Source organism: Rhinolophus sinicus, chromosome 7, assembly GCF_057876585.1.
Source record: "Rhinolophus sinicus isolate RSI-liver-muscle chromosome 7, RSI-T2T, whole genome shotgun sequence".
NCBI classification, from domain to species: domain Eukaryota; kingdom Metazoa; phylum Chordata; class Mammalia; order Chiroptera; family Rhinolophidae; genus Rhinolophus; species Rhinolophus sinicus.
In genome coordinates, this window is record NC_142507.1 from 39,125,423 (window position 1) to 39,147,861 (window position 22,439).

Sequence of the window (22,439 nt, forward strand, 5' to 3'; positions counted from 1 at the left end):
CCTGCACTACTTGACCTTCTCAAAAGCAACATTTCTTCTAACTTCACCACAACCTTGGCTAATAGTGCTGTGCGTTTATCACTTCTTTCCATAAGTCACATCTTACCATCATCATCTCCAAAGCTGACCCAAGAATCTAGTACTCCTTTGAGTGATAGACTTCTATACTGTAGAAATCCCAACATAATTAAAGAGGTGAAATACATGGCAGGTTGTTTTGTTTTTGTAGGAGGCACTATATACTCCCCTGGGTGCACTATCTGCAACTATTCAAGATGGAGAGTACATGGCTCTGTCACATGACCCTTATAATGAGGCAGATTAAGTGATGCCAAAATGCCTCTCGCTGATTGGAGCCGATAGCAATTCATATTTAAAAAAAAAAATCATAGCTTTGTTTGGTAGGCTTTGAAAGAATCTTCCTCTTTAGCAAATAACTATTTTCCCTTTAAAAAACACTTCTTGGCTTATTATTGGAACATGACAAGATTCAACAACTGACCATGGAGCCAGAAACCATGTGATTTGACTTGTTCATCACAATTGAGTAACTTAGGAGGCACCAAAACATAAAACTCGACATGCCTAAAAACCCTTTTTCATTAAGTTGAAATTGGGTATATGGAGATCAGGATAAAGATCATATATTCTCACAACCCAGAGGAACTTTGCCATTCTTCTCACTGCTGTCATACTGAGACGTCCAAGTCCTGCTGTTTGGAAAACTCTGTAAATATACTAAAAATCATCAACTTGCACACATAAAATGCATGAATTCTGCAGCAAAAATAATAAACTTTATGTATGCAAATTTTTAAAAAATGATTTAGAAGATCTGGGAATCCCAGGATTGAATGAAGAATGTTACCAAAAAAAAAATCTAAATGTATTACAAATGTACAAACTAACCTCACTGAAGAGGGCGAGAGGAAAAAAGTACTGATCTAAGAGTTTAGAAAGAGTGGAGACTTAGATTTAAAGACAAAAAAAAAAAAAAAAAAAACACGACAAAAAAAGACTATACATAAGCACTGTATCATATTCTACTTGATAAAGTTGTTCCTGGTAAAGGTACAAATGAACAACTCTGAAAGCACAATATTCCTGTGTTGCAATTGAACAATTAAGTAAATGCATGGCAGGTAATATGAGTCAAGTTTCTTATTGTTAAAGTGGGAGAATATAGATAAGCAAGGAGAGGAGACCACAGGGATCTATGTAATACGTAATATTGGATTAGACTTGGAGACATCAATATGAACTCATGCTTTGCTTAATGATACATATGCTTATATACAGATTTATAGATATGTAAATATACAAATATACATCTCCTCACTCTGTCTCTTAAGGGGGTCTACAAGCAATGACTCCCTAGTAGCAATGAGCACTCTTAGTGCCCAGATCTTGGGTTCTAATACCATTCTTCAATAAAAGGAACATGACATCCTCAGAGAAAATGGCTGATTCTAGGACTGGGGCAGGAAATATATAAGATGAGCCTGGAGCATCTCGTTGTGCAGAAAGAAAGTATTTAAAACACAGAAGCTCACAATGATGCGTAGCATGACTTAGGGACACAGGAGCTCACTGAAGAACTCCCAATGGAAAAAATCCTGGAAATTTTTAAGCAATAAAATTAAATAGTACTGGATTTTAATCTAAAGTAAAAAGAGAGTCCAGAAGTCCATGTTGATATGAATAAATAATTAAACAAATAAATGGGGAAGAAAAAAATCGACCATATAGAATTTATATATAATACCATATATAGTAATTATATTTAATATATTATAGGTAAATATTAAAATATAGTAACATACATTATATATTTTTCATTGTATTTTAGATACTCCACCCTCATAGAGAAGGCATATAATGCCCCATTCCTTAATTATGGGTTATGTGCAGTGACTGCTTCCAAAGAGTACAGCATGGAAAGGAGAAAAAAAGAAAGGAGTAACTTTAGAGTGGAGAAACCTGATAAATACTAGCCAGGTAATCAAGGCTAACACCAACAGTGATAAATCATAGTGATAGTGTGTGGCCTTAATATGATGGAATGAGGATGACACTTTACCTCTGTAGATTCCTCAAATAAACACTACCCCAGTGGAAACATGAGAAAAAATCAGAACAATTCCATTTTACAAAATACCAATATTCCACAAAACTGTCAAAGTCATCAAAAATAAAATCTGAGAAAACATTACAATCAAGAGAAGCCTAAGGAATAGTCAGTGGAACTGTAACAACTATATACGATGTCAGAGGGGCAGTAGATGGGGGAGGGGGATTATCACTTTGTGAGGGGGATAAATGTCTAACTATGACATTGTTTTGTACACCTGAAACTAACAAAAAAAAAGAAAGGAGAAGCCTAAGGAGACACGACAAATAAATGTAATGTGATATCCTAGATAAGATCCTGGATCAGAAGATAAGGACATTAGGAAAAAACGGAGGAAATCTGAATAAAATATGAATTTCATTAATAATAATGTATCAAGATTGATTAATTAATTATGATAAATGCACCATACTAATACAAGATGTTATAATGGGGAAACTAGGTGTAGGGTATACAGTAATTCTCTGTGCTAGCCTTATAATAATTCTGTAAATCTAAAACTGTTAAAAATAAAAATGTTATATTGTTGCATTTTAAAATAAAATATTATTTTAAGAGGGTTAGCTTATATTTAAGCATGCTATGTTTAACATTTATTGTCACTTTAGCCCATCTATCATCCTTGTTTCCTAGAATGAGAAAAAGGAAGCTTTGCAATATTTTGAATGAAAACAAACTATCCACAATACCCGTATGATATAAGCAGCATTATCATTCCCCCTTCGAGAGTTACACAACTGGTAAGTGGTGTATCTACAATTCAGATTCAGGCACCACTGATTCCAAAGTGTGTGTTTTAACCTATTCTGTCATAGCTCACAATATAATACACATGTGGTTAAAAAAAGAAAAAAAAGGAAATCTTTTTTCAAAGATATGTACTCAAAGGCAGTAATTTGTTTTGATAAATATATGCACAATATTTTACATATCAAAGAGTAATAGTATCTATTATACTAATTGTGCCACATTTGAGCATAATTTTTATGAAGTCCAGTATCTTTTACTTACCTTTTCCAAGATTAAGAAATAAAATATGCAATTCTCATTTTTCAAGAAGTAATTTGTTTATCATATTTGAATTGCTTTAATAACTTTTTAAAACTGTTCATTTTTGTGTATACTTTATCGTATATGGATTATTGGAGATGAGACATATGAAGTATTTCTTTAAAATCTTGTAATTTCTTTATTTTTGCACTTTAAAAAACAGGTATTATATAAAAGCTCAAGAGAATAATTTATCAGTATTATTTGCTGACTTGACTATATAAAGAGCTATTTAGCTTTCAGCTAATATTTGGAATATACATATGACTAGATATTTAAGGTTTGTTTTCCCCTGAACTATATAGAATACAGTGAACCTTGTATTTTATGTTTCCTAAATTTCTGCATTTATTTAAATAAAACTGCTACCAGGCCAAGTAAAACACCAGTTTGGTAATGTTGTGTTCCAGCAAAAGAACAAGAACCAGTTCCACACATACAAATGAAAGGGGCCTGGTAGACTCTAAGCTTTATTTTTCTCTTTACATAACTACTAATTAGGGCAGTGGCTGTAAAACAAAACCTAGAACTATGCAATGAAGAAACTTCATTAAGATTTCAACTCTATTCATCTAGGAATAAAAAGGTTCCAAATATCTTAACTTGGTTTTTAACAAGGGTGAAAAATCTGATCTCCAGACTGACCCACTTTACAAATATAGTTGCAAATGTCAAATTCCCCCTAACTTTTTGTTACCGTATTAAAATACTAAGGAGAATCTAATCTCTCCTTTTAGATTATAATCCACTTGAAGGCAAAGACCTTTTGAACTTGCTGGGACTCACAATCTGTACTTATGTAATAACCAGAAGCTAGAATGAAAATCTCTTTTTGAACTGCTGTGGTCATTCTCTAAATGGCTGCAGTTGACAACAAGATATCCTAATCAAATTACTGGGGACCACCTACTCCCTATTTCCTTCCAAAAATCAATTAGACCCAAGGCTATTCAATAAGGTTTTCACATGGAGGAAAAAAATCACAATACCAAAGACTATACTGTCACCCACAGAGGTCATTTCTCTTTCAGTCTGATCTGTCTTTATTTCTCTAGACTCACTGCCATGTCCAAATAATAAGACAATAATTTATAAATGCATCAAAATTTTGAAAGTATTTTAAATCATTACTTATCAGGACCAACAGAACAGTAGGAGGAGCCAGTATAAATAACCAGCTCTAGCTGTCCACAGGGGCTCAGGGCCCTTTTACTGTGTTTCCCCGAAAATAAGACCGAGCCAGAACATCAGCTCTAATGCATCTTTTGGAGCAAAAATTAATATAAGATTCGGTATTATACTATATATTATATTATATTATATTATATTATATTATATTATATTATATTATATTATATTCCCAGAATTATATTATAGTAAAATAAGACTGGGTCTTATTAATTTTTGCTCCAAAAGACACATTAGAGCTGATAGTCCAGCTAGGTCTTATTTTCGGGAAACACGGTAAGGCACAAGTAAGTACAAATTCCATGAGAATATTTTCACCTGGGATGCTCCCTTCAAATATTTTTAACTGCCCAAACCCATTTGAGTGCCCCTGTAACTGCTTGTATAATGTTAAAAGATATGTTTATTGTTATTTATCAAATAAAGGCATTGAAATAATGTAAATCCAACTTTGTGTTGGATATACATCATTCTTTCTTTCCAAAGAAATGAGTTCATTATATTTGCAGAGAAGCAATATGATATTTATTGCATGGTACATGGAAGAACAATGGTCTGGGTAGCAGATTTTGATTCCACCCATGGCTTTTCTTCCTGGTGTTTGCAAATCACTTAATCTCTGTGTTCCTCGGTTTACCTATATTTAAAAAAAAGGTGCTTACTAAATGGTTTCTAAATGTCCAATAGTGCTTGAGTTCTCAGTGTATTAGAAAGATCATGGTAAATGGTGTGTTAAAAGAATTCCTAAGGAAAAGTCATCAAAGGCAAGATTTAAAAAAAGAAATACTATTATTTCTCTAGTTAATGTTATAAGAAGAAAAATCAATAAGTGGAAAAGAATAAACCAGCACCTATTTTTATTTTCATAATAAAACAAATATTGATAAAATAGAATTTACTGAATTAAAGTGAAGATTTGCAATTATCTTTTTTCTGCTGTTAGAAACTTTTATTATTAAAGCAGTTTTCTAGGCTAGTGTCTTATATTTAGTTTTTTAAAATTCTGTTTCTCTTGTCTAAACTATAAGTTCCTAGAGGACAGGTACACTTTGCCTTCAACCCCTACAAAATGCACTAGTGAACCCCCCATCCCCTCATAAACACTGACCTCAGAGGCCCCACTCTCATGCCACCCCTCCCCCTCCACCCCCGCTTCCCATACTTCACTGCATATGGTGACTTCATACCCTCTCCCAGCCCTACCCCTACCCTCTGCTTCCCCAGAGGAGTGGATCTTAACCTTCCTCCTTGTGAACTTCCCCTCTACCCTGTTATGAGGGCTAAATTATCTATATTATGTAGAACTCTATATTTACAGGGGATGCAGGGGTCCAGGCTTAATCTTTGTGTATCAATTGTAGACTGTGAAGAAAAAAAAAATTAATCAAATCATATTACCCTCCTTTGCTTCATTTACCACTTTGAATAAAAAATGAACTCTTAAACATGGTCTACAAGGTCATATGTGAAGGCCTCTCTGAAGGAATACTATTTAGTATGTAAATGACGAGAGAGAGAGAGAGAGAGAGAGAGAGAGAGAGAGAGAGAGAGAGAGAGAGAGAGAGAGAGAGAGAGAGCCTTGTGACCATAACAGGAAAGACCATCACCAAGCACAGAAGGTAGCTAATTGAAAAATTCTCAGGCAGAGATAAACTTGACATATTGAGGAACTGGAAAAAGAGTAGTATGATTCAGACCATTTATAGTGGGGAAGAGGTGGGCTAACCACAGTTTCTGACTCCTCCAGAAAAAATAGGTGTCAGGAAAGATATTAAGTTACTGGTACCAAGGTAATTTAACATTGGTTTCCTCAGTTCATGTTTAAACTGCTAGTTGCATGGGGGGTACTTTGTGGGTTCTTTGTAAATCTCTGATCACTGATATGTATTCAAAGCTTACTCTGTTATGGGATGATTTCATGGATTAGATACCTTGGAGCTTTTCATAGCTGTGGTGTTTCATTCTCCTGGCTGTATACTCCCCATTTAGCCTCTAATCTCCCTGGAGATGCCCCTCACACAATCTCACACTACTGGAGTCCCTTCATCAATCCCTGTTGATCCTCTTGGGCAGATCTTAAAGGGTTTCTACCCAGCTCTCTTTCCTGCAATGACCCATATCTGGTCTACGCATACATCCTTTGCCACAACAAGCTCTAGGAGAACAATCTCTAAGCCAGTCTCAAAGCAGCAACAATACTCTCCTGGCTCTACAACAAGCAGCTAGTCTGCCCTTTTTACATCCTCTAGCGCATCTGTCTCCAGGTCTCAAGGCCCCCTGATGTCAGGAGCACATATAAAGCTCTTACTGAAGCCCACTCTTTCCAAGGCTACGTTACTCTTCTAAAATGAGAAGATGGGGTTTAAAGCTCCTTTTTCTTCAAAGGAGTTCTCTTCAAAGTATTTACCGTTTTTCACATTGATAGGTTTTTTGTTTGTTTGTTTGGGTTTTTTATTAGTTCTTGAACTACCTGAGGGTTTCAAAAATCAGAAAACTAAGTTTCTGAATTTTCCTTTGCATGTTCAGCAAAGGGGCAAAGGGTAGGTTCTGTCTCATATTCACTTCATGGATACTGTATTATTACCTCAACAAAAAAATTAGATGAGTCCCAACTATTTGTTCTACATGTGTAACATTCTGCTTTGTATTACACATATTTGTGTACATGCTATACAGGTCTTATGTCCCCTACTAAATTGTATTCTCCTTATAGGAAGATACGGTGATTTTTTATTTATATAATCTTCATGACATATAGATCTGCCCAATAATTAACTATTAAATTGAATCTTCACACAGATCAGCAGGGTAAACTGGTCTGGGATACGGCAGAGAGTAAGAGTTAAGCAATTAAGAATCAGACATCACATTGTACAACCTACAAATACACAATTTTTATTTGTCAGTCTCATACCTCAATAAAGCTAGAGAACAATAAAAATGCGAAGAAAAAAGAATCAGACATAGATATATATCCACACTTCACAATTTATAAACTAGTTATATGACTTTGAACTTGTGACTTAGATTTTCTAAGTGTTAGATCCTTTATCTTCAGACTGTAGATAATAAAGCTTTTTTCATAAGGTTGCAGTGAGAAATAAGTGAAAAATTGTATGAAAATCTTAGCTATTTTGGTTGTTGTTATTACATTTACTATTATCAATATCTGTAGAAGGATAATAGATCTGGCCTAAAATAGCAATAGACTTTAACGTTTATTTTATAAATAAATTCATGATTAAATAAAACAAATTACTTGGCAATTATCTAGACAACTTAGTCATTAAAAAGGTAATCTTACTTTCATTATCTGAATTATGAGAGTAGTTACTTTATGTTCCTTTTTCATATATTTGTGATGAAGAAAGAAGGGCCGGAGGGAGTAAAAGGAAGGAAAGAGAAAGGAAGGAAGGAATTCTGTGCAGAATACTAAAAAATCAATATATTTTTAAATGGTTTATTATGATCCTTTAGGTTGAAAAGACTAGTAAACTACCTGCATGAGGGAAAAGGAAAAACAAATGTTGTGTGGCTTATACATCCTTTTAACACGATTAATCATGGAAAATGTGATAAAAATGTGCCCTTGCATTCCATATAGATTCAAGGGCAGTTAGTTGGTCTATGTCCTCTGGGGTGGACATAGACCTCTTAATCCAAAACCCACTCTCTAGATAGGATTAATCTATCTTTACTTCTAATCAACACCAGATATTTGTTAATGTGTTTAATTTAAATTAGATTTCCAATAATGACATTAGATAAGTGGATTAACTAAAATATTAGATATGCATTTCCTTCTGATCCTTTGTATGAACTAGTTATAAGAATCTGCAAATCTTGCAGCCTTCATCCTTATAAATGGTGCCCTAGGCTTTGTTCTTAAATGATCCTGTATTTATCAGTGGTTCTGGAAAACTGTGCATTATCTGACTGATTAAAGAGTTAAAATATTGCTCATTTGCTTCCAGTAAACTTTTATGCTCTTGCAGAAAGGCACATGGAACAGAGATTTGGGACTTCATGGCTCATAGAACAGAGTTGAGACTGTTTTATGTCTATTGATGTACAGATATCTATGTGTAGCAGAATATTATTTTCTTGGTGAACTGACAGCAAGATTATAGGAGGTTTATTATATCCCTTATCTACCTTGAACAGTAACAGTTGGTAGTCATATATATTAACCACAAATAACCTAATAGCTTGTATTAACAATATGGGTTAGGTCAGTTAGTATCTAAAAGTATCAATATAAAGTATAAATTGCAAAAAAATAATAATAATAAAGCTAGATACTTGTACTTCTTAAAAGGGAATCCCTTTCAAGAAATAGCCCTGAAACTAATATTTGAACTGAGTAGTGTTCATTAAATTAGAGAGATGGCTTACTGGTTAGGAAAGGAAGGTAAGACCAAAAAAGTAATTATATTCATAGTAATGGAGGGATAAAAAGTGCCAGAGTGATAAGAATAAGTAGAAGTATAATAATTTATGCTAAGCAATGGTTATACTAATAAGCTGCCTGCATATTACTTAGAAAATATCCAATTCTTTTTTCTTTTTCTTTTTCCATTTTCTTTTTCCATTGACTCATGCTGAATAAGAACTGAAGGATATTTGCCCTAAAACCACCACTAGTAAGAATAGCTGGGATTTAGGAATAGATAGATAAGGCTCTAATTACAATAGAAGACCTTTTTTAAGGTTCTGAAATGGACAATTTCACAATAAACTGATAGGTGTTGTCTTAAGCAACTAAAGTAAGTAGAATCAAGACAGTAGCTTTCAGCAAACCATAAAATTGCCAAGGCTTGAGGTACCACTAGATGACTGGACATTTCAATGTGAGTTCAAATGAGGTTGTAGGACAACAGGGATAAACAAAGCAATAAAACTAGCTTAGGCAAACTGGCAGGGAACTTAGATCTTTTCTTTTGAAACTTGTTCTTTTTTTTAGAAGAAAAAAATACTTGTTTTATAAATTAAATGTATTGGGGTGACATGGGTTAATAAAATATAAGTTTCAAGTTATAAAATTATATAATACATCATCTATATATTGCATTGAATATTCATCACCCAAAATCAAATCTCCTCTGTCACCATATATTTGACCTCCTTTATCCTTTTGTAACTTCCATTCCCCCTTTCTCCTCTGGTAACCACTAAACTGTTGTATGTGTCTATGAGATTTTTGTGTGTCTTGTTCATTTGTTGCTTTCAGTTTTATATCCCACATATGAAGGAAATCATATGGTTTTTGAAATTTTCCATCTGACCTACTTCACTTAGCATGATACTCTCATGTTGTCACAAATCGCAATATTTCATCTTTTCTTATGGCCAAGTAATATTCTATTGTATATATGTACAATATCTTTATCCAATCATCTATCAAAGGACAATTTGGTTGTTGCCATGTCTTGGCCATCATACATAATGCTGCAATGAACAGAGGAGTGCATACATCTTTATGGATAAACATTTTCAAATTTGGGGGTAGATACTTAGAAAAGGGATTGCTGGGTCATATGGTAAATCTATTCTTAATTTTTTTGAGGAACCTCCATACTGTTTTCCATAGTGGCTATACCAATTTACATCCCCACCAGTAGTATATGAGGATTCCTTTTTCTCCACAGTCTCTCCAGCATTTGTTACTACTTGTCTTGTTGATAACAGCCATTCTAACAGGTGTGAGGTGGTAGCTCATTGTGATTTTTGATTTGCACTTCCCTAATACCATGTTTTCCCCAAAATAAGACCAGGTCTTATATTAATTTTTGCTCCAAAAAACGCATTAGGGCTTATGTTCAGGGGATGTCATCCTGAAAAATCATACTAGGGCTTATTTTCTGGTTAGGTCTTATTTTTGGGGAAACACGGTAGCTAGTGAAGTTGAGCATCTTTTCCTATATCTGTTGGCTATTTGTATGTCTTTGTGGAAGAAGTATCCGTTCAGGTCCTCTGTGCATTTTTAAATTGTATTTTTTGTTTTGTTGTTGTTGTTGTTGTTGTTGTTGTTGAGTTGTATGAGCTCTTTATATATTTTGGATATTAGCTCCTTATCATAGGTTCTGTTTGCAAATATCTTCTTTCATTGGGCTGGTTTCCTTTTTGTTTTGTTGATGGTTTCCTTTGCTGTGCAGAAGCTTTTTAGTTTGATATAGTCCCATTCATTTAATTTTGTTTTTACTTCCTTTGCCTTTGAGGTCAAATTTATAAAATCCTCTCTGCATCCAAGGTCTATAAATTTAGTACCTATGCTTTCTTCTGTGCAGTTTACTGTTTTAGGTCTTATGTTTAGGTCTTTGATCCATTTTGAGTTAATTTTGGTATATAGTGGTAAATAGCAATCATTTTTTTTGCACGTGGCTTTCCAATTTTCCTACAACCATTTATTGAAGAGGATTGCTTCTCTATTGTATGTTTTTGACTCCTTTGTCAAAAATTATACATATGTATATATGTATATATACATATACATATATATGTATGTATGTGTATATATATATATATATATATATATATATATATATATATATATATATATATATATATGGATTTATTTCTGGGTTCTCAATTTTGTTCCATTGGTGTGTGTTTTCCTGCCAATACAATGCTGTTTTAATTACTGTCACTTTGTAGTCAGAGAGTATCTGTGATACCTCCAGCCTTGTTCTTTTTTTCTCAGATTGCTTTGACTATTCTGGGTGTTTTGTGATTCCATACAAATCTGATGATCTTTTTTTTTTTTTTTTTTTTTTTTTGCTGTTGTTCTGTTACTTTAAAAAATGCCATTGTGATTTTGACAGGATTTGCATTAAATTTGTACATTGAATCTTGTTCTTCATAAGTGTAGAGGATCTGGCTTATGATACCTAAAATTCAGTGTGCAAAATTATTAACTTTTTCTGTAAATAAACTTAATTTCTATTTTTTGCCTCCTTTCTCCCCTCGTCCCCATTTTGTTTGGCAGTAAAAATAATCTTGGTTAATTTAGGGTAATCTCAATCATTTCCACTCCTTATAAATCCTCCACTTAGATTGTATGTAAACTCCAAGGATATGAGAGGATATCATACAATTAGCAGGTTTTTTATAGTTCTTAATAATCACTTTACACTAATTTCTATTGTAATATACATATGATATCTGACAATTAAGTTCAGGAACTCATCCTAGAAAAAGTGCTACATACATCATTGCTGAATATCACTACGGTCACCTTCAAAGTACTCCCTTGGGAAGCTAGGCACTGACACCAGGGTCTAGTCCACCCTTCAAAGCAATTTTGGAACTCTTTTTCTGGAATGGCCATCAGAGCTGTCACCGTATTACCCTTGATGTCCTGAATGTCATCAAAATATCTTCCTTTCAATATTTCCTTTTTTTTCAGCTAAAGAAAGAAGTCATTGGGGGCCAGATCAGGTGAGTAGGGAGGGTGTTCCAATACAGGTATTTGTTTACTGGCTAAAAACTCCCTCACAGACAGTGGCATGTGAGCTGGTGCATTGTTGTGATGCAACAGCCATGAATTTTTGGCTATAAGTTCAGGTCGTCTAACTTTATCGTGTAGCCTTTTCAGCACTTTCAAATAGTAAACTTAGTTAACTTTTTGTCCAGTTGGTACAAATTCATAATGAATAATTCCTTTAATATCAAAAAAGGTTAGCAACATCATTGCAACAAGTTCATGAACTCAATTGTCAGACCTCATATGTACCCCTGTTCTCTGTCATTGGTCCATGTACATGTCAGCTGCAGCCTCCTCCTCCACTTAACCCCTCCTTTGGTCTGTTGGTTGTCTGGGCTGTATCCATATGTCTCTCAGCTCAACAGGAAAACATTCTGCTGTTGTCTAGAGTATGTTAATGGAGCAAGAGATCCTAAGAGGCCATCTTATAGTGGTATCTTGACCACTTCATTCATCTCTACTCTTTTATTCCTCTCCCTGAAAGGGGGAGTGGGGATGGATGAAGGCAGCAAAAGAGCAGACAGATATAAAGCTTGACATCTGTCTAAAGTTCACTTGATATATCAGGTGTCTTAGTTCTAGAATCCCAAATTTATGAGTTTGTTCTATTATTAATTCCATTACTCCAGGAGCTGGTGAAACAAGGTACAAAGAATCTCTTCTCAAGTGGTATGCCAATACTAAATGCTTTTTATCCTGTTTCTTGTACTCTTCCTCACCCAAGAAATTTTTCTGGTGGGTTGGGAAAATTGGTTTTCATTGATAATGTATTATTGCACCTTGGGATTTTTCCTCCAGTTTACTTTTTTTATGCGTGTTTTTCAAAAAATATTTTTTATGTTTGCATTTGAAACTCAAATGCCAATATTTTGGTTTTATTATTCTGCTATTTCATCCCTTTTCTAAGATATAAGTTTATAATACCCTGGTTGCTGCTAAAATTGGGACCAGGGTTGGGGGTGGGTGGGTGGAGATAATACCATGTAATAAACAAAATATCAGCAAAAGTATTTCAAAACATTATACTATTACATAATAATCAGGTTAATCATGTTTCTTAGAGAAGTTTTATATAATTTAAATGGTTCATAAACAGTTCTATTATTTATTTTTTAAGTAAAACACAAGTAATTTCTGAGTCTTCAGTAATCTATGTCTAAAATAAGTCTCCAAGTTAGGCCTTACATTAAATACTGGGTGCATTTTCAATTTTGGGTTTTCAGCATTGTTAAAAAGAATAAAAAAGATTCAGTCTCTTGCAGAAAGGTGTGCCTAATAAAATTTGTTATTTATTAATAAGAAATACCACAATCTAAACTTTCATTAGTTTTCTCACCCATGAAACTGAGTACTAAACCCTCAGTTTCTTTTAGTCAGTCACTGAAAGATCTGATCAAATAAGTTTCCATAAAATCTTGTATATATAAGATGATCAATATGTCTAATTCTTTCAAATAGTATTATACTTTAATAAGAGTCCTAAAACTACCTGCACATTTTTAAAAAAATGAAATTATTGAATTATAATATAATTAGATCAATTTAAAATCATTTTGGAAATGATGCAAGGTAAAATTATTACATATACATGTAATTATGTATGTATGTGCTTATGTATCTATGGAATAGTTTTACTTTGCATCTCTTCCAAGATGACATACACACATCAGCAACTGAATTCTTCTATAGATTCTAATGTCAATTCCTAATTAAAGAAAAATTTGAATACTGCTCTTCCATAACAGAATACAAAACAAAACCCTGTTTCTGTGTTTCTGTAGTCTGCTCTTAAGAAAATCTAGAAAAAGAGTTGCAATGTGAGTCAAAGACAGAACACTGAAATTGATTCATATTTCACAGAGATCTGCACAACCGTTGGTCTAGATTGCAGCTCTTAGCCACTAGCCAGCTTTGCCTGCATTTCCACGATAGGCTCGGTCTTCACTTTTTAAAATACTAACAGGCCTCTTGTGGGTGGGATCAAATGACTGCCCCTCTCCCTTCACCTGTGAAATTTCAGAGCCTATTTGAAAAGGGCCATTGTTTCCCAGGAATGCCAGGCCTAGTCCAGGAAAGAAAGTCTTCATTTCAACAGGAATTTGGAGCCTGCCTGAGAAGGCCAGCCAGTTACTTGGTGAAAACTGGCAATTCATTCAAGTTCTGAACAGTTACTATCCCGGCCTTACTCTCTTACTTTTAACTCTTGAGCTTTATGACTAATGTGTTTTTTTCCCTTAAATCATAGGGATGTGCGTGTGTGTGTCTGTGCGTGTGCATCACAGGAGAAAGACGTCTGTACGCAGTGCAGCATGTGCACAGCTAGTGGGTTGATGAAGGAAACCTCTCTCCTCAAACAGTGAGCTGCAGCCATGAGTATGAGACATTGGTTCCTCTGTTCCAACTTCAGCCCCTACATTTACAGCACTTGAGAGCATTCATGTGAATAAGCTCATATGTTTAACAAGCATTTTGAAATAGGTTCCCAATAAAATATATTTGTACAAGAATACAAAACAAAGACACAGTACTTGCATTCAAGATTTGGACAGAAGGCCCCTGTCTAAAGCACATTAAAAATAATTTCTAAAGTAAAATTAGGACTAGAAGTCAAAAGAATACATTGCTCTACAAAGAAAAAAACAAAAACAAAAACAAAACCCCTGATACAGGGGTACAGTCAAACCTTTCTTCTTAGAGTCTACAGGGACTGACTATGAATTTTACTATCTAAAGTTCCTAATGTTCAGAGCTCTGTGACATTTTCGACAAAATAACTTGGAAATTTTCCAAGATTTGTTCATTCTGCTAATATGGTATTTAAGTTCACAGAATCCTTATTAAGAAAATCTACCTCTCTTCCTCAAAAATTTCAAAACATCACCCAAACAGTCAAATTGCCTGAAATGTAAAAATTAAAAATAAAAAAAAAAAAAAGTCAATGAACTTGAAAGCAAAGCATTGAACCTTATGTGTGTTTATTAGCAGAGAAGACAGTAATGATGCCAGTACAGCTTGAGGATAGGACTATGGAAATAATTTTTTCAAGGCAAAGGCAAGCAGTTTTGAATATGAACTGACATTAATTACTGTACCCAACATCTAAAGAGTTTAGAAAGCTTTTTTTTTTTTTTTATGATACTTGATACATCACAGATTTAATCTCTCACTTAACACTAAAGCATCATTAATTTATGGTGAATTACCACATAATTATTTTCCAAAGAGAATGTTATAAAATTAGAAAACAGAGTGAAATCAGAGGCTAATCAAGTCAAAAGATGACATTTGTTTTCTTTACTTCTCTTTCGTCAGATGTTTCCTGTGATCTTGTGAAAAACCTGACGTTGTAACATTATTAGTCGTTTGACTTTAGGAAAGATGGTGCACAAAAGGAAGCTTGTCCTTTTGAGACCTGGTTTTGAATCAGTTACAGACAACAGAAAAATACTCTTTTGTGGCTGCTAAAGTTCAGGAATGAATTCTGGCAGTCTTACTCAATTCCCTAAAGCAGAGTCCACATTACCAACATCTAATTGGCAGGCTTTGCTTGTAACTCCCACTAGGGCGAGAGTAATGAATGGATTTAGTGAAGGTGTCCTGAGTCATCTGTAGAGTGGCTGGTTTGGGCACTGAGGCTCTTACTTATAACCTCTCAGACATGTCACTCAAGGAAAAGTGTGCTTGCATAATAGAGACAGACTCGGCAGTTTTATTAAATTGTAGTCCTAAAGAAAGTTATTTTTTTCTCATTTGACCTAAAAAAGCAAAGGAATCTTAGGAAAGAAAACATATTCTTATTGGATCAATTGATTCCTTAATTTGCATTCCAAAATCTTATATTTGGCTTGAATATCCAGCTATCTATGGTTCACTGTGACTTCCTCTGGGCCTATGCCAGGTTATTCTTTAGACAGCTGGAAGTTTGGCCCATTTCTGCCTAGAAAGCAAAGGATCAAGGGTGACCCAAAAGTGACAAAGTGAGGTGGTGAAACTAACATTATGGCATTTCTTCTTAGTCTCAGCCTTGCTGTATGAGGATTTACTGTTGACCACTGAACAATGAGGGGGATAGGGGCACTGATCCCCACTCAGTGGAAAATCCATTTCTAATTTTAGTTGGCCCTCCGAATTTTCAGATTCCCAAACATGGATCAAAAATACAGTCTTCAATCCACAGTTGGTGGATTTTGCAGATGCAAAACCCATGGATACGGAGGGATGATTGTACCTATATTTACTGAAAAAAAAAATCTGTATATAAGTGGACCCGTGCAGTTTAAACCCAAGTTGTTCAAGGGTCAACCGTACTTTCATTTATAAGCAACTTTTACTCCCCTGTCTGAGACGGATAATGTTTATTCCCTCTAGTTCACTACATACCAATAGCATTTAATATTTAATATTGATTCATTTTTATCTTACTGATTCTTTAAATCATTTATGCCAAATTCTATCTGAAATATTTTTATATATCACTCTTTAGCAAAGTTCCACCAGTCTCCCAAATCTAGCAACCAAGATTCAATATTGACCATTTCAGTGCCCATAGTACTGTCGAGATCAAATTAGAAGAGTACGAGAGATTGAGAATAAATATAAAATGGCAATCATGACAAAAAGTAATGAATGATTTATTAGTGTTGGAGAAAGCACTCTCACTTTCTACCAAGAGACTTATGATAAAGTAATATTATTTATTTTCTTAACAAACATTTTCAGCACTTATTCGTCTTGAACTAATATAGAAAGCATTGCAATCTGAAAGTCACATGGAATTATATCATTAGATCATTTTCATTCTTTGTGTTCTTATTCCCCCTCCCTTTTCTAGAACCAACAATCAATTCATAGACTAGCCTACAATATTTAAAATGAATAAAGAGATAAAGAAATGTCTCAATAACAAAATCCACATTGAAAAGTTAGGTGCTTTGAACTTTCTCATCACCTTACCAGGCTTTCCGCATGGGTAGCCTAAAAGACAACTCAGCAATGTCTGAATGGAACTGCAAACAATGGCTCCTTCACAAGTGGATCTTTAATTGATTAAGGCTGTGTTTATGGAAGCAGAAGAGAATTTACACAAAATGACAGATTTCCTTCATTTTTAGGGGTTTTACTGGTATACATGTGGTAAAGGTGGTTTATCTATTGACTAATCCTGCTATATTTCCTCACGTATTCCCACCTGGTTACCATCCAACTAAATGAACATAAAAATTATTACTTTATACCACTTTTTACTAGAATTATTTCAGTTTCTTTTTTTTTATTTAATAGGGTAAAATTTACACTTTCTAAAATATAGTTCAGGTTTAGAGAATTCAAATAAGGTTCAGTTCCCATCTATCTTTTGGCCATATATTCTTACATTAAATATTAAAGAAAATACTTAAATAATAAGAAATTACTAAAACTCAAGTTAGCGGGGTCTCTCTTCTTTTAATTTGTTTAGGAAACTGCAAAGATGGGAAGTCTTAAATCATATGATTTGAATAACTCATTCAAGCAGTCATATCTACTTTTATCATTTAATTATCTAAAAATATTCTGATTTCAAATTTGTGTTATATTTTTAAATTGTCTTTATACGAGGTATTGCTATGATCTGTCTAGTGATTTCCAACAGAGAATTTGAGATTTAACTATTGCCCTGTAATTCCAAAAGACTTTTCATTTGTCCGTTAATAGTGACCTCTACTGGTCAACTATAGCAACAACATAGCATCCCTAGGTAGTTGCTCTCCAGTCCAAGGTCTGTTCAATTAAGAACAGTGGTATAATTGTTATATTAAGTTTAAAATATATTAGACCCTTAATGCCAATTTATATATTAAACATTTAAACCAAAAAAAATCGACTGGTCTTATAAATATCTGTGTACTGTGATTTCAAAACAAAGTTATTCCTGACAAGATCTTAGATCATTTATTCAAAGAGAATTAAGAAATTTTGATAGCTTAGAAGCAGATAAACCTAAAATGTATATTAACGTCACTCTTTCTGTTATGGAAAATTAAGAAGAAAACATTATGCTATGGCTTCCTTTTCAAAAAGTTTGTGAACATAAAACTTGATATAAAACAATAAATCTATTTTACCTCAGTGCATTGAAATTAATTTTCTTCATTCACCTTGGACTTCTTTGTAAGCCAATAATGCAAATGAGTAGTTGTGGAATTTTCCTATTTTTTAGAAATAGATTTTATATTTTTATTTTATTAACATGTTATTAATTCATTTGTTTTTAAAAGATAATATATTCTGCTAAGCCCATAAAAGAGAAAATATTGCTGTTTGTAGTATTAAATGTGATAATTCTATACAAATAAGCTGGGAAATGTTTCAATATTGCTTAAATTGCATTAACCATTTTGTATTTTCAAGGTAAAACCCTGACTCAAGTCAGCCCCCCCCAAAATCAATCCAATAACTAGATTTTCTAGTTTTAGTTATTTTCCTTTAGTTACACTAGATGTTCCAATGAACACCTGAAAACTATAAATTAATATATTGCAACTTTCTGACTCCAACCTCTTATCCTTACACATATTTCCATTATCTTTTATCTCATTGGGCCCTCAAGTTATCTGACATCTCTTTGTTTTCCCTGTCCATGGTCCAACACTTCAATCACTCTCTTGTCAATATCCTACACTACTTGACTCTATTCCATTTCATGCCACTAGGCTAACATAACCCTAACGCTGAATGACAGCTTCTGTCTGCTTCTGTAGGCCTAATCACATGCAGAGGAGCTCGGCAATTTAAAAAATATGTTTAAGATCTACAAATAGTAGCTAATAAGTCAGACAGCATCTCTTGAAAATAATAAGATATGGTTTGTTTACAAATAACTATTACTTTGAATAACAAGCTTCTAAAATCAGGGATAAAGAATTATAAAGAAGTCAATTCAGTCCCAGGAAAAGCAACTAGGCAATTAAAAAAAAAAAAGGCATCCAAACTGGAAAGAAAGAATTAAAACTGTCACTATTTGTAGATGACATAATTTTATATATAGAAATTCTTAAAGACTCCACTAAAATACTGTTGCAACTAATAAATGTATTCAGTAAAGTTTCAGGGTAAAAAATCAATATTAAAAAAAATTAGTTGCATTTCTATACACGAATAACAAACTATCAAAAAGAGAAATTAAGAAAACAATCCCATTTATAATTGCATCAAAAAGGACATAGTAACTAGGAATAATTTTAACCAAGAAGGTGAAAGACCTATGCACTGAAAAAGTGTACACACATATAAATGATCATAACTATAAATATGAATATGAAAAGGCTAGAGAGAAATATAGTATAATGGTAATCATGAATATTTAAGAAGAGTAATGACATCATTTAAATATTCCTTAAAACTCTACTTTCCAAATTTTTTAACAAGACGTGTCCATCATTTCCTCTCTTAGGTACTCATTTTCTAGGATCTACTATAACCATAGGCCCTAGGAAGACAAACCTTTATGACCTGTTCACCCACCTCATCATTCCAGCCATAGATAATCATGTAGCCCAAAACCCATCTAGACACTGGCAGTCCAATGATATATCTTAGTCTTTCAGAAAAGATCCTCAGCAGTCATATTTTAGAATTGTTGCTGGTGGTTCTAATGTGCATTGTACAAAATGAGTTAGAAGGTGGTAAGATAGAAAGAGAGAAACAGAGTAACTGAGCACCAGATACGTACAAATCTAGAAAGAAGATTTTAGGATCCGTAGGGCTCCTGGGAATAATAGGGAGTGGTATCAATTCCTGAGATCCCAAATCCAAGTCTTGTGAGGTCCAATATTACTCGTTTCCATTCTCTGGAATCCTGAGACATCAATGGCTTTATAATAAACAACTTTTTACCTGTTTACTAGTTTAAGTTGGTTTCTGTATCTTGAAACCAAAAGAATTTGACAGAATAAAAGAAAGGAAATGTATCAGAACACCTTAATACACTTCCTTTTATGAAAAAAAAAAAAAAAGGAATAGGAATACCAACTAGAAGTGTAAAAGCTTCAATTGTATCCCCTGAATTTTCCATTTTGAGTTACAAAGTTAACATGTTTTCTCTTATAAAACTAGTTGAAATTTCACTTAAAAGCTGAAGAATGAGTCCAAGAGATGGGCAAAAGGGGAAGTCTGAGAGATTGGAAGTATGAGAAGGATTCAACACACTGATGCTGGTTTTGAGATGTAGAAGAGGAGCTGAGGAGCTAAGGGCAACCCCGCACCCCGCCCCCCTGCTGAGAGCCAGCAAGGAAATGAGGACCTCTGTCCTACAGCTATAAGGAACTAGACTCTGCCAACAACCAGAATGACCTTGGAAATGGATTTTTCCTAGAGTCTACCTATAAGAGCCAATACTTTGATTTTGGCCCTGTGAAATATGGAGCAGAGAAACTAGTTGAGCCAATCCAGACTTTTCACCTACAAAATTGTGAGATAATAAATTTGTGTTGTTTTAAGCCACTAAACCTCTCCAATTTCTTATGTAGTCTTAGACCACCTACTGTAATGAGTTTTGAGATGAATACAGCCACATAAGGATCCCAGCTGAGCCTAGCATAATTGCTGATCCACAGAACTGTTTGATGCTTTAAGCCACCAAATTTTTGGGTGGTTTGTTAGGCAGTAATAAATAACAGATATAAAACTAAGTACTGAGAAAAGGAGTCTGGTATATTAAAAATACAAAGCAAATCTAAGGCATTGGCTTTGAGACTTGGCAAAGGGTGGAAAGTTGAAAAGTAGACAGGAAATGGTTAGTGAAGGCTTAAAAAATGGTGATGAAACTGCTATAGGAAGCTAGAAGAAGAAACTATGTGCTTAAATAATATATTCCAGTAAGAGTATGTATAGTGAGAAGAGCACAGTTTAATACTTGGGAAACAGAAACATGTAGAGCCCAGAGAAAAAAGCTATCAGTAAAGGAGATTGACAAACAGTGTTTGAGGAGGTAGACAGAGGGCCTGGAAAGAATGATTGAAGCAAATAAATAATCAAGGAGGGGCCAGAAAGTTATTTGTGAGAAATTTGACATGTCTTCCAGACTTTAAAAATATGTGTATATTTCAATTTATAATTATACTTTTAGCAAATTATTCTAAGGAAAATCACAGCACTATTTTAATAGCCAAAGAAAAATTCAAAAACAACCTAAACATCCAACAATAGAGCACTGAGCAAATGAATTATAACACAGCCATACTATGCAACCATTAAAAATTATTTTATAAAAGAGTATTTATTAACATGTAAGATCATTACCTTTTATTGACCAGTGAAAAAAGCAATTACAAAATTTCATTGACTTTGCATTTAGACGTGTGTGTGTGTGTGTGCGTGTGTGCATATCAGAAAGAAATGTAAAAGCATATGCAGTGAAATGGCAATGGTAAGCATCTCTGAATGGTAGGATTACTGTGGAGTTTTTCTTTTTTATTAATATTTTCTAATTTTCCTGTCACAAATATGTGTAAGCCAAGTATTTTTCACTTTAACATTAATGAAGACATCTTCCTTTATAGAGAGTTCTCAGAAACACCAAATAAATAAATAAACAAAATGGAAAAATAAACACCAAGAAATAAGCAAAATGGAAAAAAAGAAGTGTTCACTTGATCTAGCATTCAACAGATTATTCATAATTTAAGTAAAACCATTTCATTTGAATTTGGAAGAACCATGGAGATTGAGGAATGAATGGCAACATCCATTTCACAGAAATGTTGTGAGAATTAAACAAAAAAATGTGGGTAAAAAGATTGACCAATGTCTGACACATAGTAACAGAGTAAGCGATCAATCAATGAATGCCAGTTAACAATTTCAGGGGAGGATGGTAATATCAATATTCCACTGGACAGGCTTTGATTTAGGTTCAGCAAGGCCTTTAACCTCTCTCAGTCTCAATTTCCTCATTTGTAAATTGGGAGCACTGGATATTGACATATATTTTGTCAGCCAGTTAAGAATTAAAATTGATAATATATGCAAAGCCCAAGCTCTAAGCCTTGACTTAGAAATACTTCAGAATTACTGAATAAAGAGATGGAGAATGCAGGACTATATAGCCCACAGCTTGGCTGTGGAATAAAGGAGCATATGTGATCAAGGTACACAGAACTAAGGGAGGGTACTTTCAAGACAGGAAAAATCAAGTATATACATCTATTTTCTGAAGAGAAGGAAATAGTGAAGAGTGATGAAAGGAAGCTATGAAGACAGAACTTACTAATTTGTGAAAAAATATCCTTGAAGAAATGGGAGAGGATGGGCTCTAAGCCATAGGAGAGGCACTCATCTTAGTCATCTTTCCTGTGAGACACAAGGTAAGGAAAGGTATCAATAGGGAGGACTCAAATCTTTAGGAAAATATTTTCTTGGTCTGTACCGCTTTGAATGGACTTCTGCCTAAAGCTTGGAGAATATCCATTTTGACCCAAAATTGAAAGCAGCCATCACCATCATCATCGTAATCATCGCCATCATCATCACTACTTTTTGTATTCCTTCATGTATTATAAAAGCATTCCTGCCGCCACAAAAAAAAGGGGGGGGGGACTTAGAAATGTATTT

The 22,439-nt window shown here is 33.9% G+C and overlaps 1 long non-coding RNA gene across 1 annotated transcript in view; it reads right to left on the reverse strand.

Annotated features, from left to right (window-relative positions):
• The window catches only part of LOC141568678 (uncharacterized), a 219,571-nt gene that overhangs the window by 172,709 nt on the left and 24,423 nt on the right, over positions 1 to 22,439 (reverse strand). The gene's annotated exons all lie outside the window — the stretch shown is intronic.